Source organism: Chiloscyllium plagiosum, chromosome 17 (genome assembly GCF_004010195.1).
Source record: "Chiloscyllium plagiosum isolate BGI_BamShark_2017 chromosome 17, ASM401019v2, whole genome shotgun sequence".
Classification (NCBI taxonomy): Eukaryota; Metazoa; Chordata; class Chondrichthyes; order Orectolobiformes; family Hemiscylliidae; genus Chiloscyllium; species Chiloscyllium plagiosum.
In genome coordinates this window covers 64608676-64622509 of record NC_057726.1, presented here as the reverse complement: position 1 = coordinate 64622509, position 13834 = coordinate 64608676, and the positions used below count along the sequence as shown (strand labels likewise).

Here is a 13834-nt window from a genome sequence, read left to right as displayed (position 1 = left end):
TGATCATGGCCGCTGAATCAAACCCTTCAATGCTCACCCCAAAGCGATTTCACTCGGTTCAGTCTGTACCTGGCCTATTAGCGAGGGGAGGTGAATTGGCTGCCTTTCCTCAATCCCATTTAGCTCTCACTTCATTTGTTCCAGTTCTTCAGTGTTTCATCATGAAGGGGAATTGAATGCAAGAATTAATGCTTCAGCCATACAGCGCATTGATGAGACCACATCTGGGGTTTTGCGTACAGTGACGGACACTGTACGTATAAAAGGGTCGTTCATGCAATGGAAGCAGTTCAGAGGAGGCTTACCCGGCTAATTCCTGGAATGAACAGATTGCTTTCTGAGGAAAGGCGAGACAGGCTAGGCCTGTATCCTCTGGAGTTGAGAAGAATTTGAGGTGATTTAATTGAAACAAGAGGGGACTGACTGTGTTGAAGTGGAAAGGATGTTTCCTCAGCATCAAGAGTTTAAATTAAGGTATCACCCATTTCAGATAGAGATGAGAAAACAATTTATCTGTGAGACTTTGGAATTCCCTTCCTCAAAAGGAAGTGGATGCAGAATCTTTAAATATTTTGAAGGCAAGGAGAGATTTTTGGTTGCCAAGGGGATGAGAGATTATCTGGGGATATACAGGAATGTGGAGTTGAGGTTCAAAGCAGAGCAGCTGTGCTTTTACTGAATGTTGCAGCAGGCTTGAAGGACTGAGTGGTCTCCTTATTTGTACATATCCTCATGTAGCGATTCTGGTAAGACCTCCAGTTGAACCCCTGGGCTTAATTTTGCAGCCTGCTCCTCAGCAAGCATATATTAGTCATGGAGAGGGTAAGAGGGAGACTGTTGTTAGAACAAAGAACAGCACACACAGGAACAGGCCCTTCGGCCCTCCAAGCCTGTGCCACCACATTTTGCCCTTCCATACTAAAACTGCCTTCACTTACAGGGTCCATATCCCTGTATTCCCTTCCTATTCATGTATTCATTGAGGTGTTTCTTGAATGCTGCTGTTGTGTCTGATTCCCCACCACCTCCTCTGGCAGTGCATCCCAAGCACTCACCACACTTTGTGTGAAAAACCTATTTTGCACAGCTCTTTTAAACTACTCTCCCTCTCCCCCGCCGAACCTGTGTCCCCTAGTAATTGACCCCTCCACCGTGGGGGAAAAAGCTCATATTTTACACTCTATCCATGACATTCAGAATCATATATACCTTGATCATGTCGCCCCTCAGTCTGCTGTGTTCCAGTGAAAACAAACCCAATCTAACCCATCTTTCTTCATAACTAAAATCCTCCATACCAGGCAACATCCTGGTACACCTTTTCTCTATCCTATCCAAAGCATCCACATCCTTCTGGTAGTGCGGTGAACTGTACGTAATAAGAAAGGTTTTCATTTACACAGTGCCTCTCAGGGTTGTCTCAATATTTACTGTTAATGATCTACATTTCTGAAATCTAGGTATGTTGCAATGCAGCAGAAAATGTACACACAATAAACTTCAACAAAAAAACGAGGATGATATAAAGCTAATCCAAATTGATGCGAGCATAGCTATTGACCCAATGAATGAGACCATCTCTTCTGTTCACTATCGTACTGTGGAATGTATTTGCCTGTCTCAGGAGGTATGTAGTGCCTCCATTTTAGGTCTCAGCTAAATGTCAGCTCCTCTGACAGCATAGCACCCCCCCCCCCCGAATCATGAGACTGCAATGGGGGCTGAAGTGTTGGCACTGACAGCAGCAAAGACTATCCCATTCTGAGGACAGGCTTTATAAAAACACCCTGTGTACCTTTGAGTTTAGACCACTGAAGGCTAATTTGGTTGAACTGGTAAAGACCAGTTAAAGGAATTGACAGGATAGATGGAGAGAGACAGATAGAATCAAGAAGGTGGATTTTCAATCACAAAATTAGAACAAGGTCATTGGTTAGGCCACTTTTGGAATATTGCGTGCAATTCTGGTTTCCTTCCCATTGGAAAGATGTTGTGAAACTTGAAAGGGTTCAGAAAAGATTTACAGGGATGTTGCCAGGGTTGGAGGGTTTGAGCGGCAGGAAGAGGCTGAAAAGGCTGGGGCTGTTTTCCCTGGAACGTCAGAGGCTAAGGGGTGACCTTATAGAGGTTTATAAAATCATGAGGGGCGTGGATAGGATAAATAGACAAAGTATTTTTTCTGGGATCGGGGAGTCTAGACTAGGGGGCATAGGTTTAGGGCAAAAGGGGAAAATTTAAAAGAGACCTAAGGGGAAACGTTTTCATGCGGAGGGTGGTACATGTGTGGAATGAGCTGCCAGAGGAAGTGGTGGAGGGTGGTACAATTGCAACATTTAAAAGGCATCTGGATGGGTATATGAATAGGAAGGGTTTGGAGGGATTCGGGTTGGGTGCTCGCAGGTGGGACTAGATTGGGTTGGGATGTCTGGTTGTCTTGGGGCGAGTTGGACCGAAGGGTCTGTTTCCGTGCTGTACATCTCTGTGACTCTATGTTGTGAGATTTAACCGAAATCTACAAATTTCTTTCCCAAAAACGCAAGATTTGACTCAAAAAATCATTTGCTAGTTTCAAGACTGAGATTGGTCTCCACCAAGGAGGTGAGGAGTTGGGGTTGAGGGGTGGGTCAGCCCTGATCTAATTTGACTGGGTGAATGGCTCATATTTGGGGTCATTCCCTTTCCCATTCTTTTCCTGAGAGTCGAGTTTTGAACAATGTGAATACTCTCTAACCCTCAGTCCACATCATCCTTATAAGTGCTGAAGACTGAGCACAAATGCTGTGCTGGCTCTATGTGGAGCAGCCACCCAAAATTTCGAACCTTTGCTGTCCAGGATATTCTCAGATGTGCACTTGAGTGGGTTGTAGAGGACAGAGAGAGCAGTCTGGGACAACTGCACTGCAGGCAAGCCCAATTCTGTTTCTACAAGCACTCCTGATGAAGCTCAGTGTCCACCTCATAACTGTCCCTCAGTTCTTGTGCCCTATGTTGGCTTATCCTCCCATTCTCCAAACTTCCTTCCTCTTCCACATCCGAAGTTCATCACTCAATCATGAACTGCCTGGGCCCAGAGACTCTTCAATGTTTCTCAGAACATATTCCACAATAGGACGTGAGCATTGCTGGCAAGGCCAGCTTGGTGCCCACCCATACCCACCTCTGAGCTGAATGGTTAGCTGGGCTATTTCAGAAGGTAGTGAGTATGAGGCCATACAGGGTTACGTTCCCGAAAGGACATTAGTGAGCCAGATGGGTTGTTACAACAGCCAACAGTGCTTTCACTGGCACATTCCAAGAAAAGACAGAAGGGAAGTAATTGGGTGGACCATTTGCCATTGACGACAGCATCAGAAACAATGGCGGCAATGTCCTCCTCACTAACATGTGGGTGCTTGTGCCAAAATTGGGAGAGCTGTGGGAGCCTCCTGCGAAGCGCTTCTTTGATGTTTCCTCCGGTGTTCCGGTGACAACCGGAAGCAGCAGGGACGGACCACTATAAACACCGGAGGAAACATGGAAGAGCTGTCTCACAGACTAGTCAACCAGCAGTCTAACATAGTCACACTCATAGAATCATACCTTACAGTCGATGTCCCAGACACCACCATCACCATCCTTGGATATATCCTGTCCCAGGACAGATCCAGCAGAGGTGGAGGCGTAGGGGGATACAGTTGGGAGGGAGTTGCCTTGGGAGTCCTCAACATTGACTCTGGACCCCATGGAGTCTCATGGTTAAACATGGGCAAGGAAAGCTCCTGCTGATTACTGTAGCGAGTAAGTCACTATCTGACTCCCCAAAGCCTGTCCACCATGTACAAGGCACGAGTCAGGAGTGTGATGGAATACTCCCCTCGTGCCTGGATGGGTGCAGCTCCAACAACACTCAAGAAGCTTGACACCATCCAAGGCAAAGTGGCCCATATGATTGGCACTACATCCACAAACATCTACTCCCTCCACCACCCACATTCAGTAGCAGCAGTGTGTACCATCTACAAGATGCATTGTAAAAATTCACCAAAGATCCTTAGACAGCACCTTCCAAACCCACAACCACTGCCATCTAGAAGGACAAGGGCAGCAGACACAAGGGAGCACCACCACCATGCAAGTTCCCCTCCAAACCACTCAGCGTCCTGACTTGGAAATATATCCGTGTTCCTTCAGTGTTGCTGCAGCAAAATCTGGAATTCCCTCCCTAATGGAATTGCGGGTCGACCCACAGCAAGTGGACTGCAGCGGTTCAAGAAGGCAGCTTCACGACCACCTTCTCACGGGCAAATAGGGATGGGCAATAAATGCTGGGCCCAGCCAGCGATGCCCCATCAATGGAAGACAAATAAACAGAATAAAAAACACTGAAGGTGAATTGTCAATAGACATTCTACCTCAGAGCGCTGCACCTCTGGCACAGTCATCGAAATGAGATGGGAATAAATACTGCGTTGAATAGCAGCTCTGCATATTTTCTGGAGGGGAAGAGAAGAAAACTTAAAAGTGATGAAATCATTAAAATGATGGGCCTGGGTTAAATAAATTGGTTACACTGTGCAGTGAATTAATTCTGAAGTGATAATTATAGTTAATTGTTATGCATCACTGTTGCAGCTCCACAACCTCGGTGCAAAGGCTTGACTGCTGATGTGAACGATCTCTAATGTAGGATTCATACAGCGCGGCAGCAGGCCATTCGGCCCATCGAGTCCGTAGTGGCCCTCTGAAGAGCACCCCATGCAGACCTGACACCTTCGCTACCCCTGTAACCCTGCATTTTCCCATAGCTAATCCACCTAACCTACACATCCCTGAACACTATGAGCAATTTAGCATGGCCAATTCACCCTAACCTGCACATCTTTGGACTGTGGGAGGAAACTGGATCACCCGGAGGAAACCCACGCGGACACGGGGACAATGTGCAAATTCCACACAGACAGTCACCTGAGACTGGAATTAAACCTGAGTCTCTGGTGCTATGGGACAACAATACTAACCACTGAGCCATCGTGTTGACTCTTTAAAGATACTTGCTGTCCTTACCGTAAAAATTATAGAATACCTACAGTGAGGAAACAGGCTATTTGGTCTAACATGCCCTCACCAACCCTCTGAAGAGTAACCCACCCAGACCCATTCCCCTATACTTTACATTTCCTCTGACTAATACACCAAACCTACACTACTCCCTGAACACTATGGACAACGTAGCATGGCCAATTCACCTGACCTGCACGTCTTTGAACTGTGGGAGGAAATCGGAGCACCCGGAGGAAACCCACGCAGACACAGGGAGAATGTGCAAATTCCACACAGAGAGTCGCCTGAGGCTGGAATCGAACCTGGGTCCCTGGCGCCGTGAGGTAGCAGTGCTAACCACTGAGTTACTGTGCCATCAGCCCTGGATGACAGCAGGAAAGTTCGTTCCATCATGCACATTAGATAACAATCCCTGCTGACTGTTCACGTCTCAGTGAAATGTTAATGGGTGACCTTCTCTGGTTCAGAAAGAACTGCAAATGGTTTGGTCTGGCCCAGCTTATGGTCCTGCGACACAGTTGTACTCAGCTGGCCTGTTGCCGAGGGATCTGTGAGTATTTGACCACGTTATTCTCGTCAATAACATACCCTTTGCAATTGCACTGACATCACTGTTCCTCCATCCCCACTTTGTGGAAGCATTTCAAATGTTAAGAGCGAGGAACATCTCTTTGTGAAATGCTCTTGCCCTTAGTACTTCAAGGGTACAGAGAGAACCTACTCCATAGTGCTTTCTGATTCTGAATTAGGAAGGTTTTTCACAGAATAAACGTGGCACTAGACAACACAGAAGTGGGATAATTGACAAGAGAAGTAAAGGCGATTGTAGCAATTTTCAAGGTAGTGTCTGAAAGGTGATGGAAGCAGATACGAGGCAACTGATAAATGCTGAAAGGGGAGAAATGTATAGTCTGGAGCGATGGGTACTGACACTACAGGCTCCAACTGTCTTTGCAACTCAGGAATCTCATGAACTCTAAGCACTGGAGGATTCACAGCCTGAGACTCAACCTGTTTGTGCCACCTCATGAACTCACACCTTCCTTTGTCCATCAGATCCTGGAGAGAGACCTGAACCTGCACTTTCTGCTTCAGCATCAGTGACAGTACACACTGTGTCTCCAGACCAATCGCCTCAGGCTTCAGGCTAACAGCCTGCTCCAGTGAAAAATAAGCGATGACTTCAGGTGCAGGAAGAGAGAGAGATATTTAAAATTCTATCCATCACTCATCAGACATGGCAAGTGGTATATTAGCTGTTCAGCCATGACGTCCATGACCTTAGAAGTGTCATTCCAATGTGACATTTCAATTTCTCAGGTGAAGAACCTGGACAGCTTCTCTAGTGACTTCTTCAGAGGCTACAAGACAGCAGCTGCTGTGTCCTGGGTTTGCCCCATGGAGAACTGGCTACAAGTTGTCTGAAGGCAGTGGCGGGGGGGGGCTTTACAATTTGCTTTCTGTTGATGCATTGTGCTAACTATCTCTAAACAATCCCAAGAAAAGCTGTTCTGGTAATTTGACACGGCAACACTGTCAATTGATTCTGTTCGAAACACGTTAGCCACACATTCCCGCCTCTGGCGACTCTCTGTGTGGAGTTTGCACGTTCTCCCCGTGTCTGCGTGGGTTTCCTCCGGGTGCTCCGGTTTCCTCCCACAGTCCAAAAATGTGCAGGTTAGGTGAATTGGCCATGCTAAATTGCCCATAGTGTTAGGGGAATGGGTCTGGGTGGGTTGTGCTTCGGCGGGGCGGTGTGGACTTGTTGGGCCGAAGGGCCTGTTTCCACACTGTAATGTAATGTAATCTAATCTAATCTATTCTAATCTAATTGACAACCAGTTGCTATGTGAAACTGACTGAAGGCCAGGGCACCGACAAGACATTCCCTGCGCTTCCCTGAAATAGTGCCAAAAGTCTTCTGTTGTTTCGGACGGTGAACTAGACCTCAGTTTAACATCGCATCCAGTGGACAGGACCTTGGACAGCGCCGTTCTCCTTCAGTACTGGGATGAGTAGTCCCGGATATTTACAATCCAGTTTCTAAAGTGGGATTTGAACTCAAGAAGCAATCACACAACCAACTGAGCCGTTGCTCTGAGCACTAGCCAAGCCCTAAGGACTGGAATCCCCTGCTCCATCTCTGTCTGCTGCTTGAGCCAGTCCAGAAATTAAAGACCGTTTCACCAAACCTTGGGTCACCGGTCCAAATTGTTGGCTCAGTGTCAATTTGTGTCCCATGGCACACCTGTGGCTTTAAAGGCACAACAGAAACACAAGTTGTTGTTGTTGTAGGCTGTGACATCACAATCTAACAGGATCCTGGGCACTGCCACAGAGGCAAGTGGGAAGCCAGCAGTGGGGAACAGTCACTAAATCTTGGTCAGGGCATGAGGCCTACTTGGCTTCTTCACTGCACCAACCTGCTGACAACCACACCAATATACAACACATCAAGCGCTGTGCCCCCCCCACCCCACCATCTGAAGTCAGGTGACATAGAAACCATGATTCTGCATGTCTGCTGGGCCTACTCAGGGTGATCAGCAGAAGACTCACTGAAGAGATATCATCACCAGAAAGAGATAACAACTCCTCATTGTTTCACAGGTTTCATTGTTGTTACCTGTCCCTGAACGACCTTGAACTGATCAGTCTGCTTGGCCACTTCAGAATGCAACTTGGAGTCAGACATATTGCTGCAAGTCTACAATAGATCAGGGAGAGATATGAAACTTTCTTCACTAAAGGTTGATTGATTTTTAAACAATAATTGATGACAGTTTTATGGTCACCATTAATGATACCATCCTGATTTATTCATTGAACTGAAACTTCACCATGCTGGAACCTCAACTCATGTGGCTGTACTCCTAGATTAGCATCCTCCCTCATCAGTTTACCACTGAGCTTCCAACTCTCCCCAGTGCGGTCGTGATGGGATGGTAAGTCCTTTGGAACAATCCAATATTTCTTGTGGCCTAGCCTACAGCACAGCCTCAGACGGTTCATCTGGTGCAGGCAACAATGAACTAACAAGTACTTCTTAAGCAATGACAAAGGCAGCAGCCGAAAGGTTGTAAGGCACTTGAAGGACTTTATACAAAGGAAAAGTACTTATGCAGCAATCTCCCACAGGAAGCGTACTGCTGGGTGAATTAGTCTAAAGGTGAATTAATCAGCATGGTCATTAAAGATAAAAGTATTTGCTCTCCTTGGCCAAGGCTTAGAATATTTTCAGCAATGCACGAGACAGTGATTTCTGCATAATGTCAGTCACAATGTTCTCCACTTCAGGCACAGAAATGGGCCATTCTGCCCATCAAGTGCATGTGGAGTAATCCTAGTCTGCCCCATTCCTCCACTCCATCCCTGTGGCCCTTCAAGGTCTATTTCTTTTAAATGCCTATGCAAAACCCTATGAGTTCGACTGGGACAACGCTACTATTATAGGACAAGCTAAACAGAGAACAGCCAGGGAATTCCTAGAGGCATGGCACTCATCCACAGATTCTATCAAGAAACACATCGACCTGGACTCAATATACCGGCCACTGCAGCGGACAGCTGGAACTGACAACCGGAAGCGGCAGAGACAAACCACTATAAATGCCAGAGGAAACACCACAGAAGCGCTTCACAGGAGGCTCCCGAGCACTGAGGATGTCACCTAGACAGGGGACGAAACGTCTGCAACAGAAATTCCCAGCTCGGCGAACAGAACCGCAATAACGAGCATCCGAGCTACAAATCTTCTCACTGATCTCATTGTCTTTGCCTCCACACCCTTGGGTGAGTTCTTTTACTGTGCCTTAGAAAGTTCTTTCTTACATAACCTCGGCAAATCTCACCAAAACCTTGAACCTAAGCCAGCTAGTCCTTGGACCGTCAGTGACTGGTACAGTGTTTCTTTGTTCATGTTACCTGAACATGTCATAATCTTGTGCAAGACCACCCTCCCTCTCTTCTTTAATCCAAACAGAATAACCTCAGCCTCTCTAACTAAATACCCAGGGACCATTCCCTCCCAGGACCCTCACATCCTTCCTAATGTACAGCGTCAAGGATTGAATAAAATACTCCAGTGATGTCCTAGCCCAAGCTTTATAAAGGAGCAGTGTTAACTTCCCAGCTTTGGAAACCAAAGTCTCTATTTATGAAGCTCAAGATTCCAGCCACTTTGCTAACCACCCACAGCGTGGCAGTCTCTCCTGGCCCAGTGTGACGCTCTCTTAGTCTGATGTGATGGCCTGGCATGGCCTCAATGTGGACCTCTGGCCTTGAGATGATACTCTCCTGGCCTCCAGAGCCTTGAGATGAAACCCAGCACAAAGTCAAGGCCTAGTGCAGACTGGGGTCTCGTGGATTGGCTTGAAAGGACTGCTATTCTGAGCTTTTTATACCTTTGTATTCCTACAATCTGTAATGTTAGACATTTTATTTCTTTACTTTTCTAATTTATTTTTCTTAAGAATTTGTACTTAAGAATCTGTACGTCGGTACCTTAAACTTTTGACTGTACTCATTTGAGGACATGTGACAATAACGCACATTCTAATTCTATGCCCTGCCATCTTCAAAGATCAATGTCCCAGTATGCCCGGGTCCCTCTGTCCCTACACACCCTTTAGCACTGTGCCATTAAGTCCACATTGTTTCCTCCTATCTCTTCTGCCAATTATAAATCATGTTACACTTCCCTGTATTAATTCTACCGATCACCTGTCTGCCCATTCTGCACCAGTGCAGCTATTAATGTCACTCCCACCGCTTGCTAATATTCCCATGGTTTGGTGTCATTGGCAAATTGTGAAATTTTCCTCTGTATTCTGGTATCGAAGTAATTGATAAAATGCCCAAAAAAATTGGAACTTGGGCAACACACTGTCTACCACGATCCAGTCTGAAAATACACATTGACCAAGACTCATTGCCTTTGAGCTCTGCTTGACTCCATTTTTAATGAGATCCTCCCATTCCACCATCTCCAATACACAGAGGAACCTTGATTAACCAAAGACCACGGGCGGGGGGAGTATTTCGTTTGGTTAATCCAATGCCGAATGACAAAGTTTAACTGAGCATTGGACCTTGTGATCTTGCCGGATAATCTGGTATTCCGATGATCGAGGTTCCTCTGTAGGTGGTGTGTTGCCACATGCTTTCTTAAAATCCCTAGAGACAACACCTCATCAATCTTGCCTGTTACCTCATTAGATTAGACCAATCTCTGCCTTTTATAAGACGGCGCTTGCTCACTCTCAGTGACCCTTGAATCTCAGTGACCCTTGGGTCATCAAGGCTCGGCGATTAAGTCTTTTCCATCCTCCAGCCTCACTTATTGAGCCTCGGCGGTCTCTGATTTTCAAATCTCAGTGACCCCACTTTCTCTGTGATTGAACTACACACGCTAATACTAGGGGGAATAGGGAGAGGGGGGACGTTCAAAGGGGAGGTGAGGGGCAGGTTTTTTTACCCAGAGAGTAGTGGAAGTCTGGAGCATGCCACTAGAGGTGGTGACGAAGGCAGATATGACAGTGGGTGTTTAGAAGGTTTTTAGATAAGCACATGAATATGCAAGGAACCGAGGGCTATGGGTCAAGGGCAGGCAGAAGGGATTAGTTTAATTTGGTGTCACGTTCGGCACAACATCATGGGCCAAAGAGCCTGTTCCTGTGCTAGACAGTTCTATTGTTCTATGTTCCAATAATCCTCAGATGTTTGTGATCCCTGAATCGCGTGACTGGGTTTCTGTGATCCCGAGTCTTGGAGATACAGAGTGTTACAATGCCAGAGACTCAGTGATCCAGTCTTGGTGATCTGATTTCCTCAGGGAGTGAGTCTCTCTGACATCCGAATCTGAGTGACCCCACTGCCGCAGTGATTAAATCGCAGCAATCTCTTCGTGTTAGCGATCTCAGAAAACCTGGCGTCTCAGTGATCCTAGCATTCGATCGCCTGGCCTTAGTGATCGAGTGTTGAATGTCGTCTAGTCTCACAGATCCCTGATTCTCAACAACTGAGAAACAGTGATCCTTGAGTTGCGAATGGAATTATGGGAGTGTCTCCCCAAACAGCTGGATCATGTTCAAATCTGGGAGTTGAATTCGGGAAGGGTGCAAAGTAAGATGGGGTAAAGAGGGAAACTCTGGGGTGTGGGAGGCTGATGAAAGAGCTGTTAGGGCCTAAGTGGGCCTGCTGCTGTTACCGTGGGCCCGTGAGCCTACCATCCACCTTACCGACTGTACAAACGCTCTGTGAATTCATTTGCGGTCAAACAGGACAGGGAGCCCTTTTGCTGAGAGGAACAGCAACAGCTTATCAGAGAAAAGAAATCTTTCTGAGAGAAACTATATTCAATAAGTCACTACATACTAAACTCAAGTCACAATTAAGCGTCATTTAACGCCATACAATAGCTTATTACTCTATTTATCAAGCCAATGAAAGGAGCTGAATTCACTGAAATGATACCCTCATTATAGCTCCCTGTCTAGTCAGTAAGGAAATCTGGCAAGTCTTTTACATCCTATTATTACCTGCTAACAGATTAAATATCTGAGTGTCAGAATAATAATGTCGGCCTTGGCAATTAGGCTCTGAAATGTACGGAGAGTAAAAGGCATGTTAATGAAATGCCTGAGAGTACAGCTAATGGTTTAAGCTTCTCAGATCATCAGTGAAAAGGCACATCTCTTGATGTTTGTTCAGCCCACTCTCGTGCCATCATTAAAAAAATGAGCCAATTCTTCGCAATAAGAGATTCTATTAAGTTTGGAAAAATCTGAACAATTTACCCACAATTTCTGTTCAAGGAAAGTGCTCCCAGAATGGTTCAGTACAGCCTATCCAGTGAGCGGCTGGGAAACATGGAGGTTGCAGGTTTGATCCCAGGCCGCTCCAGAAATCACCAGCTAACTGGTAGGGATAACTCTTGAGGTGTGGGAACTGGAAATCAGCCCAGGGTCACCGCTCCCATTTGCTATCCAGTCACTCTTTAGCAGACTGTGGATATGAGCTTCGATGGTTCTTGCTGTCAAATAGCCAAGATTGCCCATCCACCTACACGTCCATTTGGGTGAGGGCCAAGAGAGTGAATGATGCCTGTGGAAGCAATGGATGGAGGTGAACAAGGAGACACACAGGTACGAGACAGGAACTAGAATTCAGCTCTTTGTCCATGTTGCTTTCTACCCCTTCACTCAAACAGCAATGAAATTGTGGAATTCCAAGCAAATAGTGCAGGTAAAAAGCAGAGCTATGTTCAAAGATGGCGTAGGCGCGGTAGGTGGTGTTTGGGCTGGTCGGAGCCTGTCCATTCCAACGGCAGCATCGTTTTCTCTATCTACATTTTGTCTTTTTTCTTTTCTTCTTCCCTTCTTTTTCATCTCCAAAGCTGGGGCGGTGTCACCATGGTGATTGGCCTACAGCCTGGACTCTTGTTCCTGTGATTGGTGCTTTAATGACATTATTTGCAGGAAGTTATTTGCATTGAGTACAGGAGTCGGGATGACAAGTTGTGATTGTACAGAGCAGTGGTTAGGCCACATTTGGAGTACTGTGTCCAGTTCTGGGCTCTCTGCCATAGGGAAACTATTGTGAAACTTGAAAGGGTTCAGAAAAGACTTACAAGGATTTTGCTGGGGTTGAAGGGTTTGAGCTATAGCGAGACTGGGGCTGTTTTCCCTGGAGCGTCGGAGGATGAGGGGTGACCTTATAGAGATTTATAAAATCATGAGGGGCATGGATAGGGTGAATAGCAAAGTCTTTTTTCCAAGGTAGAGGAGTCCAAAATTAGATGGCACGGGTTTAACATAGAACATAGAACATAGAACATAGAAGAATACAGCGCAGTACAGGCCCTTGGGCCCTCGATGTTGCGCCGATCCAAGCCCACCTAAACTACACTAACCCACTATCCTCCATATACCTATCCAATGCCCTCTTAAATGCCCATAAAGAGGGAGAAGCCATCCATTCTACTTATTTGTGCCTCAGTATTCTCATCGACAACAATGCCCTGTTCCTGAGTTTAAGGTAAGAGGGGAAAGATATAAAAAGGACCCGAGAGGTAACTTTTTCACGCAGAGGGTGGTGTATGTATTAAATGAGCTGCCAGAGGAAATGGTGGAGTCTGGTACAATTGCAACATTTAAAAAATATTTGGATGGGTACATAAATAGGAAGGATTTAGAGGGATATGGGCCAAATGCTGGCAAATGAGACGAGGTGTGTTGAGGATATCTAGTCGGCATGGATGAGCTAGACCAAAGGGTGTTTCGCATGCTATACAACTCTCTCACTCTATAAGTATGTTGACTAATTCCCTGCTCCTTCTCAAACACTGCCATGCAACCTCAGCCCAGCTAGTTTAATACATTCTGAAGGGTCAAGATCATGAAAGCAGCATGTTCTTTAATACCAGTCCGCAATGTGTGCACAAAAGCCTTTCAGTAAGTAAGACTGAAACCATGATCCAGAGACAAGCAGTAGAAAGCACTCAGATGAAAGGGGCTCAGTGGTTAGCACTGCTGCTTCACGGTGACAGGGACCTGGTTTGATCCCACCCGTGGGTGACCCTCTGCGAGGAGTTTGCACATTCTCCCTGTGTTTACATGGGTTTCCTTCAGATGCTCTGGTTTCCTCCCACAAGCCAAAGATGTGCAGGTTAGGAGAATTGACCATGCTAAATTGCCCCATAGTGTTCAGGGATGTGTAGGTAAAGTGTATTAGTTAGGGGTAAATGTAGAGTAATAGGTTTGGGGAATGGGTCTGTGTGGGTTACTCTTTGTTG

At 46.2% G+C, this 13834-nt stretch overlaps 1 protein-coding gene across 4 annotated transcripts in view; it reads right to left on the bottom strand.

Moving 5' to 3' along the window:
• The window catches only part of LOC122558575 (RNA-binding Raly-like protein), a 949610-nt gene that overhangs the window by 328048 nt on the left and 607728 nt on the right, over positions 1-13834 (bottom strand). The gene's annotated exons all lie outside the window — the stretch shown is intronic.